A 13,638-nucleotide genomic window follows, 5' to 3' on the forward strand; every position below is an offset into this window, starting at 1 on the left:
AGGTTACACACAGCGAGATGGCACTTAACTTAAGGTGGGTGCGGGGTGGGGGCAGGCTTTAAAGGAAGAGGTTGGTTATGGTGGACGTGGAATAATAGAATTGAGGAGGCATTGCTGAGTGAGTGTTGGAGTGGAGGAGAATGTATTGCACCTACCAGGCAGGTACAGTTGCTGTGTTGGAAGACAGCGATGGTGATGAATCTCATGTTGGAATTGGGGGAGTTGCTAGCTCGGGTATATGAAACTTTTTTTTTTAAATAATGCAGAAGGATGGGATGATGGTTATGCTTGGGAGAGTTTCAGAAAGTGAGTGAGAAGGAAGGGGACGGAGGTTGCCTATGGTTTGCGAAATATATTTGCAGGAGACTATCTCGTGGAAAATCTGTAGGTGTCAAGAAAGTGGGCAGGACTGGGCGAAAGGTCCAGGTGCATATAAATTTGCGCACTGTGCCCTGAATGAGGATGGAGCCAAGAAGGGCATTCGTTTGGGATATTCCTGTTTGTTAGGGTGGATTGCTTGGGAAACTTGACCAGGCGTCGTGAGGGTGGGGAAGGCAGGAAGGGAAGAGGAGCAGTATTTGGGATAGGCATACTGTGGAATAGACTTCTGGTGTTTCTGAATTTGCTAGAACTTTGGTATAGATTCAGGCAGTGGTGGGAGATGTTGTACAAAAGGGCCAGATTATAAATGGCCTTATGCAACATGAAGGAGTTAAAAAGAAATATTTGCAAGGGGATAGAGAGTGGGTGCACCAGGGCCTCCGGCAGCTGCAAATGAATTCCAGATGCATGGGCCACAGCATCTGGCTTTATGTGGGTACTGGGGAACTGAACCCTGGTCGTTTGGCTTTGCAGGCAAGCACCTTAACTGCTGAGCCATCTCTCCAGCCCCCATGAGGGAGTTTTTCATTCTGTACTTGGGAGATATCATACAGAGTATTAAAAGTTATATGGAGTAGTGATGAAGGGTTACAGATGTGGGAAATACGATGACAGAAGCAATGTATCAATTATGTTTGAGATAGAGTGTAAGGTAGGGTCTCACTCTAGCCCAGGTTGACTTGGAATTCAGTATGTAGTTTCAGGGTGGCCTTGAACTCTTACAGTGATGCTCTTACCTCTGCCTCCCAGATGCTGGGATTAAAGGCGTGTGCCAGCATGCCCAGCTGGGTGTCAAGAAATTCAATGTAAAAAGAATACTTGCAGTGTTGGGATACTTTTAGTTCTTTAGTATTCCAATAAAGTTCATATTTGTAAATTGTTTAAAAAGCCAATTCTCCAGAGGCAGAAACAGGAGGATCAGAAGGATCAGCCTTAGCTATGTGTAGAGTTTGCTATCCTGGGTTATATGAGACCCTGTCTCAAAAAAAAAAAAAAAAAAAGTTAGCCTTGTGTTATGGCTCACACCTTTAATCCCAGCAACCGGGAGGCAGAGGTAGGAGAATCGCCAGGAGTTCAAGGCCACCCTGAGACTACCTAGTGAATTCCAGGTTAGCCTGATCCAGAGTGAACCCTGCCAAAAAAAAAAAAAAAAAGAAAGAAAGAGAAAGTGGGGCATGGTGGCACATACCTTTAAAGCCAGTACTCAGGAGGCAGAGGAAGGAGGATTGTTGAGAGTTCCAGGCCACCCAAAGATTACACAGTGGGGCTGGAGAGATGGCTTAGCGGTTAAGCGTTCGCCTGTGAAGCCTAAGGACCCCGGTTCGAGGCTCGGTTCCCCAGGTCCCACGTTAGCCAGATGCACAAGGGGGCGCACGCGTCTGGAGTTCGTTTGCAGAGGCTGGAAGCCCTGGCGCGCCCATTCTCTCTCTCTCCCTCTATCTGTCTTTCTCTCTGTCTCTGTCGCTCTCAAATAAATAAATAAAATATTTAAAAAAAAAAAAAAAAAAGATTACACAGTGAATTTAAGGTTGGCCTGGGCTAGAGTGAGACCCTATTTTGAAAACAAAAACAAACAAGAGAGGCACAGGGTTGAGGAATAACTCAGTTGGTAGAGGGCTTGCCTAACATACATGAGGTCCTTGGTTCTGTCCCCAGAACCTCAAGTGATGGTGCACACCTGTAACCCTCACATTTAGGGAGTGGAGGTAGTGGAATCAGGAATTTTTTTTTTTTTTTTTTTTGAGGTAAAGTTTCGCTCTTGCCCAGGCTGACCTGGAATTCACTATGTAGTCTCAGGGTGGCCTCAAACTCATGGTGATCCTCCTACCTCTGCCTCCCGAGTGCTGGGATTAAAGGGATGTGCCACCATGCCTGGGTTTTTTTTTTTTTTTTTTGAGGTAGGGTCTCACTCTAGTTCACACTGATCTGAAATTTACTGTGTAGTCTCAGGGTGGCCTTGAACTCATGGCTATCCGCCTACCTCTGCCTCCCGAGTGCTGGGATTGAAGGCGAGTGCTGGGATTAAAAGCGTGAGCTACCACGCCCAGCTAAGAATCAAGAATTTGGACCATCATCCTCAGCTAAATTCAAGGCCAGTTTGGGCTGCATGAGAACAAACAAGTAAATAAATAAAAGAGACAGAGAAAGATATTAGTTAGAAGAGGAGTTTAGGGACAACATCGTCAAGAGGAGTTCTGTTAGCAGTCCTTGGCTCTCTGAGCAGAGCGGATGCTGTTACTGCTGTTATATTGTGTTTTAGATATAAGGCATGCTGTGATGAAAGAGTAAATAAAGTGACTAATGGAAGGTAGAGGAAGTTCGATAAGTTATTTTAACTGCTGAACCATGTCCCTAGCCCTTGATAAGTAATTTTTAATGTGCTTTAGAAACTTGGGCTTGTATATGCCAGCTAGAAAAAACTAATCGAGTGCTCTGGTTCACAGTTTCTTAGCCTAGTTCTGGCTTGTACCTCTGGTGTCTATAGTTACAGCCCCTTTAGTTCTCTCAAGTATCTGGATTTGGATGAATTGTGTTACATTGTCATTACAAATTACAGTCAGATGATTGTGCAAAGTGGTGTACTGGGTGGTACAGTCCCTCTAGCAATACATGAATCCTCCATTACTTTTTGTTTTTTTGCCCCCAATTCATACTTGTTAGCTTTTTACATTTTAGTCAGTCTGATAAATTGATCAGGTTGAATAGCTTTTCATGCACTTAATGGGTGATTGGACTTGCTCATTTGTGAAGTTCCTGCTCCATTTCCCTCCCCCTTTTACTTTGGGCCTCTTTAAAAAAAATTATTTATTTATTTATTTGAGAGAGAGAGAGAGAGAGACAGACAGACAGACAGACAGACAGACAGAGAGAATGAGCACCCCAGGGCCTCTAGCCATTGCAAACGAACTCCAGATGCACGTGCCACCTTGTGCATCTGGCTTACGTGGGTCCTGGAGAGTGGAACCAGGATCCTTTGGCTTTGTGGGCAAATGCATTAACCGCTAAGCCCTCTCTCCAGCCCTGTTTGTTTGTTGAGTTAGGGTTTGTCTCTAGCCCAGGCTGACCTGGGTTCACTATATAGTCTCAGGGTGGCCTAGAACTCATGATCATCCTCCTACCTCTGCCTCCCAAGTGCTGGGATTAAAAGGCGTGCCCCACCATGTCTGGCTGGGCCTCTGCCTTTTATTGGTATTTAGAAGTCCTTTATTTGCTATGAATACAAGTCCTTTGTCCTGAGTGTATGTGGCAAATACCTTCTTCCATTTGTGGTTTGCCTTTTCACTCTCTTTATGATGTCTTTTAATGAACACAAGTTCTTAATTTTAATGGAGTCACATTTACTGTCTTTTCTTTATGGTTAGCACTTTTGTGTCTTACTTTAAAGGCGCTTTTCCTACCCTGAGGTCAAAAAGATACTTTTCTTTTTTTGCAGTGTTATCTCCTGAAAGCTTTATTGACCTTACAAGATGTGTAACTATGAGTAAAATATACTGTTCTTGACCCCGACCCTTGCTGTTACAAATCTATTTTTGCTTTTCTTCATTTTCTTCTGTTCTCTCTCTTGAATTTTCACTTCAACTAAGAGCCAGGTGCTGACTTTCCTGTCTCTTAGGAGAAAATGGTCATAGAGACAGAAGTTCATCCAGATTACATTTTACAGGTCTCCAGCTGACTGTATTGCCCTTTTCCTTTTATGAGCTAGCATTTTATTGTACTCTTGCTATGTGACTGCCACCTTCCTTGCTTCTTTCATATTTGTTATCTCAGTGATTCCTCTTCACAGTTCTGTAAAACAGGCTTGTATTCTTGCTTTTAAAGATGAGAAAACTGGGAATTAAATTGATTTAGTAACATGTCCAGTATTCCACAGGTTAGGTAGCTGGCAAAGTGGGGCTTGGACAGCAAGATCTCTGAACAGTACCCATTCAGTTACACTTACGTGTTGAGTAAGATTTCTCTTTTCTTTTCTTGTCTGTCTGTCTTCTTTTTCTTTTTTTTTTGAAACAGTCTCATGTAGTTTAGGCTGGCCTTGAACTTGCTTTGTAGATGAGGATGACTCTATCTCCAGTGTGCTGGGATTGTTTCTTAATACATTGTTCTCAGTCTTTGTCATTAAAAAAACTAACTAAGGCTAATTTGTAATTAGGGGAGAAATCTAGCATTGAATAGAAAAATTTAAATGCCAAAAAGGCTCTCTAATTTTAGTTGATTATTTCTTAAGAGGAAATGCTCAGTTATTCTTATGACTAATCAGTGCACCCTGGCTCTAAAGGCCTGCCGGCTTCAGATGACTTTTCATCTTGTCTCTAAAATCCTCATTTTTACAAGGGATCCCATTTCCTGTGATGTTCCTAACAGTGTGATTAAATTTTAGAGGCTGAAACTGTTGAGCACTTAAATGCAGGAATGACTATGCAAAGCTAATTCATGGATTTCACCAGGAGATTTGGGACATGTCTCCACTAATTTATGATGATGATGTTGAAACTAATCTTTCCTAGGGATTATGGAAGCCATAATAGTTTATTGATGGTTCAGTTATTGTTTGTTGAAGCAGATTTACACAATTATAGTTTAATGACATAACAAGGATATTGTCAACTAGGAGAGCATGACATGAAAAATTAAACTTCCAATTAATATAATATGTATTAGTTGAAATGATAATTTTCATGGTGATTTAGCCTCTTAGAAATCCTTGGAAAACATTATTAGCTTATGAATTGAAAACTCTTATGTTAATGAGTAATGGGAAAGAACTTAGTGTTACTCTAAAAAGATGGAGAATTGAAAATTCAGTCCAACAGACATTTATTGAGTGTCTGCTTTGGACTTGCTGCTGAATTAGACTCAGACATACATTGAACAGGACTGATGTTTGCTGGGGTGAGCTACTGGTTGCTCTGGTTTCTTTCAATCCTAATAGATGGTGGGTGGATGCTATTGCGAGTGAGCCAGATGTCAACACATTCTTGTGTGTGTACACGTGTTCCTGTGTCACTTGTTCCTGTCTTACCCTCCTCTTTCATGTATCACGTTCAGAGAGCACCTTTTTTTTGCTCTGTAGTCACAGCCACCTGGTCTCTCTTTTTCTTTCTTGTTTTTTTTGGGGGGAAAGGTTTTTTGAGGTAGGGTCTCGCTCCAGCCCAAGCTGACCTGGAATTCACTATGTAGTCTCAGGGCGGCCACGAACTCATAGTAATCTTCCTACCTTTGCCTCCCGAGTGCTGAGATTAAACTCTTCTTTTTAAAATTTATTTATGCATGTGTTTTTGTGTGTCTATATGCGTTCAGGGCGGTATGGCCATAGACATGTATGCTTATCAGGACCATTTGGTGTTGAAAAAGAACACCAGATTCTTGGCACTACTTTTTAAAAAATTTGTTATTGACAACTTCCATGATTATAAAAAATATCCCATGGTAATATCCTCCCTCCCCCCCACCTTGAACCTCCAATGTCCATCATATTCCCCCCCCCCTCAGTCTTTTTTATTTTGATGTCATTATCTTTTTCTCCCTTTATGGGCTTGTGTAGGTAGTGGTGGCACCACTTTTTTTGCATCCAGCTTACGTGGGTGGGTGGAGAATTGAACCCAAAAGCAGGTTTTGCCATTTTTTTCCAGCCCTTCTTCTCTCCTTTCGTTTCCTTCCTTACCTTTTTTTTTTTTTTAAAAAAAGTTTTATTCTTTCTATTTTTTAAACTTTTTATTCATTTATTTGAGAGAGAGAAAAAGGCACAGAGGGGAATTGAGAGAGAGATTGGGTGAGCCAGGGCATACATCCACTGCAAATGAATTGCAGACACATGCACCATCTTATGTATCTGGCTCATGTGGGTCTTGGGGAACCGAACTTGGGGTCCTTTGGCTTTGCAGGCAAGTGCCTTAACTGCTAAGCCATCTCTTCAGCCCTGTTCTTTATTTCTTCTTCTCTCTCTACTTCCCTCTCTACCTTTCCCCCTCCCTCCTTCCCCTCCTTCCCTCCTCCTCTTCTGGGACTTGTTAAGTAGCCTAAGGTGACCTCAAACCTGAGATCCTCCTGTCCCTGCCTTCAGAGTGCACCACCATATTTGGCTCTGATTTTCTTAACATTTATTTATTATTATTAAAGATACAGTCTTGCTGTGTATCTCATTTGCCTTGTCCAGTCTGGCCTTGAACTTTCAGTGATTCTCTTGCCTCCCCAGTGCTGGGGTTACCACATCTGTCTCACCAACTTTATTATTTTAATTTGTTGATGCGCGTGTGTATGTAGTCTGTGTGTGAGCACTGGTGTGTGGATGTTCGCAGGCCTGCGGAAACCAGAGGAGGGCTGCTGGATGTCCTCCTCTGTTGCTTTTCTGCCTTGTTTCCTTGAGACTGACGGGCCAGTGAGCCATACTCATCCTCCTAGGCATGCTGGGTTTTAGGTGGTGCTGACTTGAGACCAAAACTAAACCAACCAACCAACCAAACAAACAAACAGAACCCAAGATGGGCATTGAATCCCTCTTAGGGTCCAGTGGATCCAGGTGTAATCCTGGAAGTCTCAAGGAAAGCAAAGGTGAATCCAGGTATGAGTTCTGTTCCTGAGAATTTTATAGTCTACTAAGGGAAAGGAGGTCAGTGCACAGAGGAGCATAATACAAAATGGAAGTTAATATGAAAATAGTAAGGAAGAACAAAAAAAGAAAATAGTAACAAAGCTGGAAGTTTCCTCATATGCAAAGAAATGAAGAGATTGTTCTCAGGTGGTGTTTGCAGTGGTCCGTGAGGGATTTGATTTTATCTAAAGTCTGCATGCATTGTCTTTATTCTTTGGAGGTTTTGTTTTTCAAGGTAGGGTCTCCCTGCAGCACACATTGACCTGGAATTCACTGTATAGTCTCAGGCTATCCTCGAACTCACAGCAGTCCTTTTACCTCTGTTGCCTCCCAACCAAAGGCGTGTGCCACCACACCTGGCCTGTCTTTTGAGTTTTTTGTTTTTTTTTTTTTTAAATCCAGACACAGGTGCCACCTTGTACAGCTGGCTTACGTAGGTCCTGGGGAATTGAACCTGGGTCCTTTGGCTTTGCAGGCAGGCAAGCACTTTAACAGATAAACCATTTCTCCAACCCCCCCCCCCCCCCCATATTTTTTTTTTGAGGTAGGATCTCACTTTGGCTCAGGCTGACCTGGATATTTAGTCCTCTCAGGCTGGCCTCAAACTCATGGCGACCCCTTACCTCTGCCTCGCAAGTGCTGAGATTGTGTGCCACCATGCTGGGTTCTCACGTGTCGTTATTGTGCATCTTGGCTTTACGTGGATCCTGGAGAATTGAATCTGGGTCTGCAGGATTTGCAAGCAAGCATCTTTAATCACTGAGCAATCTCTCCAGTCCCCACTGATGAGCCTTTTTCTTTTTTTCTAGGTAGGATCTTGCTATAGCTCAGGCTGACCTGGAATTCACCATGTAGTCTCAGGGTAGTCTTGAATTTATGGTGACCCTCCTACCTCTGCCTCCTGAGTGCTGGGATTAAATGTGTGGGCCACCATGGCTGGCCATGATGAGCCTTAAATTTTTTTTTTAAAATTGTTTTATTTGCAAGCAAAGAGAGAGAAAGAGAGAGGAGAGAAGAGACAGATAGAATGGGTCAGGACCTCCAGCTACTGCAAACAGACGCCAGATGTACATGCCACTTTGTGCATCTGGCTTTTTGTGCATTTTGGAGAATTAACTTGGGTCACTAGTCTTGCAGGCAAGTGCTAACCACTGAGTCATCTCTCCAACCTCTGGTGAACCATTTTATTTTATTTTATTTTTTGTTTTTTTGAGGTAGGGTGTCACTCTAGCCCAGGCTGATTCGAGGTAGGGTCTTACTCTAGCCCAGGCTGACCTGGGATTCACTGTGTGGCCTCAGGCTGGCCTTGAACTCAAGGTGATCCTCCTATCTCTGCCTCCCGAGCACCGGGATTAAAGGTGTGCGCCACCACTCCCGGCTCTGGTGATAAGTCAATGGCATTTATACATTCACAGTGTTGTTAGACCTCCATCTTTACCTAGATCTGAGGCATTTTCATTCATCCAGAGTAAAATCCCTTACCCAGTAAGCCATTTCCCTTATCTAGGCCTCAGCAGTGCAGGTCTGCCTGTGGGGCTGATGTGTGGGTGTTTGCTTGGTTGATCTTTGACTAGTATTTATACACGTACCCCCCAAGTTCACATGTTGGGGTTTCAGATTAATTTTAGGGGAAATAGATGCGTGGTGGACTTGAAAGTTAACAAAGATCACCATGTGCATGTTTGATTCTTGTCAGACAGCAGGTATTTGTAACCTAAGGGTGCTATTTTGAGCCATTGTGCCCTACCGCCAGGCTGTGGTATGTGGTGATAGAAGAAAAAGAAGTCAGGGTCCCTCCCTGAACAGTTTATGTTGTGCTTTGGAAGATACTGTTACGATTTGTGGATGTTCCCTCAGTTACACAGTGGGCTTTGAAAACAATCCTGCAGCTTATAAAATAAGAGGTAAAAATAGCAAGTTAAACTTGGGATGACAAAAGACTAAGCTCTATTATTAATCTTTATTTTTTCTACCCCTCTTCTTGGCACAGCCATAATCTCATGACTTGAATGTTATGACATTGATTTTGAAATAACACACGGCCTAGGAAAAGCTCTGAGGAGGCCTCACATAATACCCATGATCCAGGGTATTTTGGCTCTTTGGCTGACATGAATATTTCTGAATAGTGTTGATATTTATATAATGCCAGTGAAGCTAACAGCTCAGTGTTGGACTAAGCATTTTGCTAGATCTGTTTAGAATAGTCTGTAATGAGTGATGTAAATAGGGTTATAAGACTGTATAGTACAACCATATAATTTGCTGATAATTTTTTAGCTAAAAATAAAATGTTTTACAAAAGAAGAATTTAATTTGATGTAACATGACTCCTTGAATTAATTTGGAATGATTTACTACCTTTTTTTTGATAGGCTGTTAGTATAACTTTCAAGTTTTTGTAGAAAAAAATAAAAAGAGAATAATGATTTTAGGATTTTTAGCTTGTGATTAAATGTCCTATCATATGTCATACAAGTCTGAGCTGTTAAAAACAACAACAGTGGTGTGGATAATTCTGATTCAGGAAAACAAAATCATTCCTATTAGGCTTTTGAATGAATTATGCATCCCCCCCATTCTAGTTAGATACTGCTTAGGCCAAAATGAAATTGGTTTTCAATATATTCTTGTAGTTATACCAATTGAAAGTGGGGCCAGTGGGATGTGGAAACAAATCAGTCTAAGATTAAAAAATTTTGCGGTGGATAATATACAAAGTGGATAATATACATGTGTTTAGATGAGAATTAGCTACAGATAGACTGGTGATTTTGTTCCTTTCCTAGCCATGTATATATATATATATATTTTTTTTTTCTAAATACTGTGATTCGCTTGTAGCAAAGATCTGTGGAGTTCCATCCGCTTCTGCCTAATTAACTCCCTTGGATGGTGTCAGAGGAGAGCTAATTTTGAGATTAAATTGAGGAGAGGGGTGTGTGCTGCTGGCTGGGGGAGGGGAGGAGGAGGATCCAAGGTCGCTTGGCTTTTTTTTGTGTGTGTGTAAGACCAAAATGTAGTCTTTTCACAGTTGGTTTGCATTTGATTTTGGTTTTGCCTTTGAAGTGAAAATGGCCACTTTGTCCTAAAGTGAAACTTGTGTTGGTCTATGTTACTGGTGTGGAGCTATGGAACTGGTACCTCCTTCTCTTGTTAGTTTGGTGAGTCCATAGGCCTTTTAAAAAAAGATTTATTTTTATTTATTAAAGGGGGGGGGGGAGAGAGAGAGGGAGAGGGAGAGAATGGGTACACCAAAACACATGCATGTCCTTGTGCATCTGGCTTACATGGGACTTGGAGAATCAAGCCTGAGTCCTTAGGCTTCACAGGCATGCGCCTTAACCTCTAGTCCAGACTGACCTGGAATTCATTACGTAGTCTCAGGGTGTCCTCAAATTTATGGTGATCCGCCTACCTCTGTCTTCTGAGTGCTGGGATTATAGGCGTGTGCAACCACGCCAGCTATGTTTGCTTTTTTTTTTTATATTTTTATTTGCAAGGAGAAAAAAGAAGGGAGGAAGAGAGAGAGGGAGAATGGGCACACCAGGGCTTTTAACTGCTGCAAATGAACTCTAGATGCATGTGCTCCCTTTTGCATTTGGCTTTATGTGGATACTTGGAATCGAACCTGGGTCATTAGGCTTTGTAGGCAAGCACCTCAACCACTGAGCCATCTCTCCAGCCTGCTTTCTGTTTTGTTTTTTTCTTTGCAGTAGGTTCTCACTTTAGCTCTGGCTGACCTGGAATTCACCATGTATGTAGTCTCAGGGTGGCCTTGAACACACAGTGATCCTCCTACCTCTGCCTCCCAAGTGCTGTGATTAAAGGCCACCACCACGCCCAGCCAGCCTGTTTTAAAATATTTTTTATTAGAGGGAGAGAGAGAGAATGGGCCTACCAGGGCCTCCAGCCACTGCAAATGAACTCCAGACGCATGTGCCACCTTGTGTATCTGGCTTACTTGGATCCTGGGGAACTGAACCTGGGTCCTTTGGCTTAATCACTAAGCCATCCCTGCAGCCCCCAGCCTGTTTTTAAAATATACATTTTTAAATTTTTGTTTATTTATTTGAGAGAGAGAATGAACAGGTGCACCAGGGCCCCTAGCCACTGCAAACGGACTCTAGACACATTTGCCACCTTGTGTATCTAAGTCTTGCTTATGTGTGTTCTAGGGAATGGAACCTGAATCCTTAGGCTTCGTGGGCAAGTACCTTAACCAGTAAGCCCCCTCTCCATTCTGAATTCCTTTCTTTAGGTACGTTCTGGGCCATTATTGGGCGCTCAGTCTTATCTTTATAGGTACCGTTTATTGGTCTGACAGTTTGTCCCCACATGCAGAGGGTTGATGGGTTGATCTCCCCTCTGCGGCCCCATGAGCTGCGTGGAGTGGTGCTGTGTTAGGTTGGAGACCAGAGGATACTTGCTGAGTTGCAAGGATGTCCCTATGTTCAATGAGCATGTTTCTTTCCGCTTTTCCTTTTCCTTTTAATTTTTTTGTTTATTTTTATTTATTTATTTGAGAGAGACAGAGAGAAAGAGGCAGAGAGAGGGGGAGAGAGAGAGAGAGAGAGAGAGAGAGAGAGAATGGGTGCACCAGGGCCACTGGCCACTGCAAACAAACTGCAGATGTGTGCGCCCCCTTGTGCATCTGGCTAACGTGGGTCCTGGGGAAAACGAGCCTCGAACCAGGGTCCTTAGGCTTCACAGGCAAGTGCTTAACCGCTAAGCCACATCTCCAGCCCTTACCTCTTTTTCTTTAAGTATTTTATTTATTTATTTATTTATTTATTTATTTATTTATTTATTCATTCATTCATTCATTCATTCATTCATTCATTCATTCACTGGAGAGAGAGAGAATGGGAATGCCAGGGCTTCCAGCCATTGCAAATGAACTCCAGATGCACGTGTCACCTTGTGGTTACTGGCTTTGTAGACAAGTGCCTTAGCCACTAAGCAACCTCTCCAGCCTCTTTTTTCTTTTAAAAGCATTTTAAAATATTTATTTATTTAGAGAGAGAATGAGGTAGAGAGAGAGAGGGAGGGAGGGAGGGAGGGAAAATGGACATGCCGGAGTTTCTAGCCACCTCAAATGAACACCAGATGCACGCACAACCATGTGCCTCTGGCTTACATGGGCTCTGGGGAATTGGACCTGTGTCCTTAGGCATTGCAGGCAAATACCTCAACTGCTAAGGTATCTCTCCAGTGCGTACCACCTGAACACCTGGATAGTCTTCATTTTTGTCATGGACTGTTTAAATCTTTGAGTTAGTTTTTCCTTATTTTATTACATTTTTAAGAAAGAAATGTCAGGTTATTGAAATGTGTTGGTAATGGTTTTGAATGATTATTTTGATTGTGGATACAAATTGTGGTTAAAAGCTTGTTATGAGTTTTTTTTTTTTTTCCCCCTCAAGGTAGGGTCTCAATCTAGGTCAGGCTGACCTGGAATTCACTATGTAGTCTCAGGGTGCTCTTGAACTCATGGCGATCCTCCTACCTCTGCCTCTTGAGTGCTAGGATTAAAGGTGCGCGCCATCACGCCTGGCTTATGAGGTGTGTTTTGGGTGTTTACTACTTACGAAACATGTTGGTTTTTTTTTTTGTTGTTTGTTTTTTCGAGGTAGGGTCTCACTCTGGTCCAGGCTGACCTGGAATTAACTCTGTCATCTCAGGGTGGCCTTGAACTCATGGCAATCCTCCTACCTCTGCCTCCCGAGTGCTGGGATTAAAGGCGTGCGCCACCACGCCCGGCTACGAAACATGTTTTGCTTTAACATACGTTCATTGACTATGTAACCAAAATGTCTAAAAGCCACTGTGGCGGTATAGGACTCTTCCCTGTGACCTCTGCTGTTGCTTCCTTCAGATGTATTTTATGCAGTCAAATTAGATTAGTTGTGATTCCTTCTGAATAAATGATGAGAGATGAAATAATTACTTGGACACAGTGAACTGTCTTCTAATGAAATTTTGCTCCAAGCCTTTTGACTTTGGAAAGATGTGTTTCCTGTTTTAAGCTTTCTGACACAGAATGAGGCCTTGTGTCCTGTGCTGAGAGGCCATACAGAGCAAGCAAATGACTTCATTTCTAAGCAGTGTTCCAAGTCCAGCATGTTTGTCAGTGACATATATGTGGTACAAAAGGGAATGCTGATTAGAGTTGCAGTTGTTGTGGAGAGACTCAAGATTCAAAACTGTCTTCAGCAGGTTGTAAGATAAACACAAACTAACAAGATGAAATTGAACTGTAATAAGCTTTAAAATTCTCAGTGTGGTGGAGAGAGAGAAAGAGAGAGATAGAGGCAGACAGGGAGAAAATGGGTGTGCTTAGGGCCTTCGGCCACTGCAAATGAACTCCAGACACAGGCACCATCTTGTGCATCTGGCTTACGGGGTCCTGGAGAATTGAACCTGGGTTCTTCGGGTTTGCAGGCAATCACCTTAACTTCTAAGCCATCTCGCCAACCCATACCTGCAATTTTATCACGGCTGTGGCAGGAAGTTTGGCATGAGCTTGAGGCCAGCATGGGTGAATACCTGGCCAGTAAGACCTTATTTCAAAAAAAACAAACGACAAAATAAAAAATCCCAGCATTTAAAGTTGTGCAAGAAGGAATGGGGTGATTCAGTTTGACAGCTTCTTCTTTCTGTTTTTTTCC

At 42.6% G+C, this 13,638-nt stretch overlaps 1 protein-coding gene across 4 annotated transcripts in view; it reads left to right on the top strand.

Annotated features, from left to right (window-relative positions):
* The window catches only part of Kat6b (lysine acetyltransferase 6B), a 214,720-nt gene that overhangs the window by 1,988 nt on the left and 199,094 nt on the right, over positions 1–13,638 (top strand). The gene's annotated exons all lie outside the window — the stretch shown is intronic.

This window comes from Jaculus jaculus, chromosome 18 (genome assembly GCF_020740685.1).
Source record: "Jaculus jaculus isolate mJacJac1 chromosome 18, mJacJac1.mat.Y.cur, whole genome shotgun sequence".
Taxonomy (NCBI): Eukaryota; Metazoa; Chordata; class Mammalia; order Rodentia; family Dipodidae; genus Jaculus; species Jaculus jaculus.